The sequence below is a fragment of the Lolium rigidum genome, chromosome 7 (genome assembly GCF_022539505.1).
Source record: "Lolium rigidum isolate FL_2022 chromosome 7, APGP_CSIRO_Lrig_0.1, whole genome shotgun sequence".
NCBI classification, from domain to species: Eukaryota; Viridiplantae; Streptophyta; class Magnoliopsida; order Poales; family Poaceae; genus Lolium; species Lolium rigidum.
This window is the reverse complement of record NC_061514.1, coordinates 334,101,899-334,106,253: the sequence shown is the minus strand read 5'-3', so window position 1 is coordinate 334,106,253 and position 4,355 is coordinate 334,101,899. Positions and strand designations below refer to the sequence as shown.

The window sequence follows — 4,355 nt, the reverse complement described above, 5'->3', positions numbered from 1 at the left end:
TTTGCGGATTGCCACTAGAGCAGTTAACTAGTACCCGATCCGTCGGATGAACAAGCCCCAACTACCATTATCCCTGTACAATATAGAAATTTATATGAAGAAATATAGAAAAGTCTAAGTTGTCGAATAAAAATAAACGATGGAGATTTTCCCCGACTCTACGATTCAAGTAAAATCTCGGGGCTACCGACATAGGCATCCCTAATGGACCTGCCGAAGATAGTACACGGGGTTTATTGAAGGCCAAATACTCGAAGAATAAGAAGATTCGGGAGCCCAAGATATATTAAGGAAAGTTAGAGTTGTAATAGGAAGTGCTATTTGTAATCCGGCGGGATGAGTTAGAAACCGTCCCGGACTCACGTAACTTGTACAAAACGAAACCCTCGGCTCCGCCTCCTATATAAGGGGGAGTCGAGGGACGAAAAGATCATCGAATCATTGTTTACAAACCCTAGTTTTCATAATCGTCGAGTACTTTTCGGCTGAAACCTTCGAGATCTACTTGCCCTCTACTTCCAACTAAACCCTAGCCTACAATCCATAGGCATTGATAAGTTAATACCTTGTCAACGAGCTATGCAAGCGCTGCCATCGACTCCGTCTTTGTTGATATCACTGTTGGTCCGAGACCACATCAAGGAGTTATCCCTATTTTCTCTTGTTCTCGGGATGATTCAGGTTTGAATGATATGATTTGGGGTATTTTTTATCGCACCCATCTTACTCCGGCTCCCTCCCCCGCTTCCGTTTTCTCTTTCGTTGAGCGGCAAAATCCTGAAACAGAGGCACAAATGTGATCAGCCAGCTCCAACCCCCTGTGCTCTACTATTTCTATTTCTTTCCTCTGTTATTTGGTTGAATGATTGTTGTTTGCTGACGATGAGAAAAATAGACAATGGCGTCTTATTTTCATGCAGCCAGTCCCTACTTTTATATTGTGGAGATCGAGTCTATATATATCTAGATATATCTCTTTTTAGGTAATTCTATTCAATAGGAGGAAGTACTAATTTAAGTATGTCCCACACCATCATTAGCAGTATCCACTGCGGCGAAGGGCTTGCAATATAATCTTATTAGCTATGGTTTGCTACTGCGTACGAGAACTTGTTTCTCCGATGCAACGCACGGGCACTTTTGCTAGTTTAATATAAATCATGCAACCCTCTAACTCCATATTCAATCCATGTTTTTTTCCTTACAGTTGCTTTGGTTCCCTATGTGTCACTTCCAGCAGGAAGATTCTTCGTGGAAAAAAGGGACGCAAGGTGCCAAACCAACCTACATTGTTTTGAGTGCAGTGTTTTTTAGTCTGTAGGGTCATACGACTGTCTCTCAAATCTTCAATCAAGCCGCTTACTTTCATGTTGCTCCGGGTTGTCTAATTTTGGCAACCTTTCGAAATTTGAAAAGAAGTTTCCATGCATTCATCAAATTCAGTGAATAATACACCACTTTGTATATGAGTTTCTTTTTGCTAGCTATAGCTTTTATATGTGCTCAACCCACCTTAATGCTTATGTTAAGATATATCTAACCTTTACTTATAATGCACGGGCTTGAGACTGCACTTTGTCCTAACGGCCTGGAAATGCATAACGAGAGTGGATTTGGTGTTCAGGGGGGTACGTGCGCACCCCCTAGCCACCGTTGGATCAATGTTGAGATTCAATTTCTCACTCACGGCTCTCACACGGCGTCAAAACTACTTTTTGTCCACTTTTGCAGATTTATTTCTCTCTCCAGCGCTAGTTAACGAGACAAAACAAAACTCGAGTCCCAAGTTGCATAGGAGTAACAAGACAAAGCCATCGCTAGTTAACTAAGCACTCTACTCCAGCGTAAAATCAAATACAAAGCTGATTAGTATCTCCCGTAGCCATTCATTAAATAAAAGAACACCGGATAAAGCAGAACTAATAAATTTCTAAAATTTTCTGTCTAGACAGATGAAGAACTAATCGAGTTCTCCAAACCAAAGAATGACAAACAACACCATGAAATACAGTCCAATCCATACAAGTTTCTTGCAGGCAGAGGGCCCTAGCTGGACGGCAATTCACACAAGTTTGCTTGCGGCACTGTGGCAGTGCGGCTGACTGGGTGATCTTCCCGTGGGGATTTCTTCTTCCTTGAACGCCAGTCTTATATAGATCGAAAAAACAAGTAGAGGAAAAGCGAATCAAAGAAAAAAGGAACTAATCTCTGTTTACATCTCAGAGGAATACAGAACAGCCGGAAGTTAATCGTGAAGAAAACTACCTGATTAAGAGCAACCACCCAGCCTAGCGCAGGAGGAAGATAGCGATTGAGGTGGAAAGGGGCAAGGCGGGCTGCTGGTGAGCGTCGATGCAGGCCTTGCTTGAACGCCGCCCTCCCTAATCTCGACCGCCGCCCTCCGTGTATGGGCCCGGTGGAGGCCCTGTCGGCCAGGAGCTCATCATCGCGTACCGCTCCCCCAAGGAGGTGGCCCGCAAGATCACCGCCGTGGCCGCCCGCGCCTGCCGCCTGGAGCACGAGGCTGCCCACCTCTCTTGGAGCTGCTTCTCTACGAGAATCAGCCGACGACGAGGTCCAGGAGAGAGGCAGGGGTGTCTCGCGCGAGGGGGGGCTCGACTTGGATGGCGTTGATGGCCGCCGCCGCCGTAGCTTGCTCCGCACGGGGGACAGGCGAAGGGCACGGCCGGAGGACCCTCGACGGCCAGCCTGATGGCGGTGGCTCCCCCGGCGCTTTTTCGATGGAGGCGGCCTCCCTCGACGGCCAGCCTGATGGCGGCGGCTCCCCTGGCGAGTTCCCGTGGGCAAGGAAACGAGGAGGCACCCTACACAGAGCGGCCGACAACCCATCACGTCTCCTCACCATGAGCAAGGCTTGCGCCGCCGGTCTCTCAAAGGGAAGGGCAACGCCATCAGTTGCTTCTCCTAAACGCGGTTTGGAGGAAGATGAGAAGAGCGGAGGGTCAGAGCCAGAGAGGGAGAGGATAAGGAATGGGCGCAGAGCCACTCGTGGAGAGAGAGAGAGACAGAAATCGATTAAAGCAAACAGATGCGGGGCACGGCGTTAGACACGCGTCGATTTCTCTGTGCGTGCGCACGTACCCATCTAGTTACCGAGCTTCATTCGAATGCATAATATGTGTTCTTTCTATTTTATACTATCTCTGAAAAATAGAAATATAACCGTTTGAGAAAAAATTATGTAACCTAGGAAAACCAAAACTGATCCCGGGTGCATATGCACCCGGTATGTATAAAGCATATTTCAAATATCTAAAAAAATTAGGAAAAAAATTTTGCATGTAGAGGGACATGTTCTACGTGTGCACGTAAAGTTTCACATAAATCCGACAGTTTTTGTACCTTGTGTAAAAAAGATAAATAATGCCTCGAGAAATAGACTATTTTAGCACCAAAATTTTGTCTTTTTTACACAGGGCACAAACATATCGGTTTTTGCTTGAAAAACTTTGTGAGCATGTAACATGTCAAGATATACACGAGACATTTTTATTTGTATTTTTTGACATTTTTAAATGTTTAAAATGCATTTCAAATAAAGGGTGCACATGCACCCGGGTGCGGAAATACCCTGTCCATTTTTTTACTTAGTGTGTTATGCCCTTTTGCATAAATATTCATGTGTACTTATATACATGAAGATTGACTTTCTTTCTGGAGGTCTTAAGTTTAATCTGTTACCATCATTTGCAGTCTTTTCTTTGGTTGCAATTTCTTTTGTACACAGTTGCAGAATTTGGTGAAAAAGCATGATCACGTGATCTCTGCGCAAAAAAGGAGAAATCTGCATTGTGTGTTTCGACCATATGACTATAGTGGTGTATCATTTTTTTGCGAGTTGACGTATAATAACAACATAAATATTCACGATATTGTTTGCTAATATTTACAATTTTTTGACTTTATACATGGAAAATGGAATATATAGTCTGTGTGAAACCATGCCTTACAAAATCAGGTTCATGTTTGAACAAATTAGTTGGAATTTATTGGTCCAGTTGAATTTGTTCTTGGATGGGGTAGATGATATATTTTTGACATCCTTTTGAATGTACCGTGATACAACGAGGTGGTCTAGTGGTATACTTGCTGGCGGTTCCACCTGCGCTGACCTCTGTGGTAGTTTGCTCTGGTGGGCACTGGGCATTGTGGTCAGGACAGAGTTGTAACGCCAAAATAAAGGCAGCGGAGGAAGGGGACAGCGAACAGGGGACAGAGTAACTGTTTTCTTGTCCAGCCAACATCGACCTGCTTGGTAGTGCTCTGCTTGCCTGGCCAAATTTACCTCTTATGTTGTCCTCATCGATTGATGGATGGGGTTTTCTGATCTTCAA

General features: G+C 44.6%; 1 long non-coding RNA gene across 1 annotated transcript; it reads right to left on the bottom strand.

Moving 5' to 3' along the window:
* Nucleotides 1-1,798: 1,798 nt before the first annotated feature.
* Nucleotides 1,799-2,382, bottom strand: LOC124678013. Its single transcript, XR_006994300.1, has 2 exons — nt 2,266-2,382; nt 1,799-2,147 (listed from the first exon to the last, which is right to left on the bottom strand). It is a non-coding gene; the product is annotated as an uncharacterized LOC124678013 (long non-coding RNA).
* Between the last annotated feature and the right edge of the window lie 1,973 nt (nt 2,383-4,355).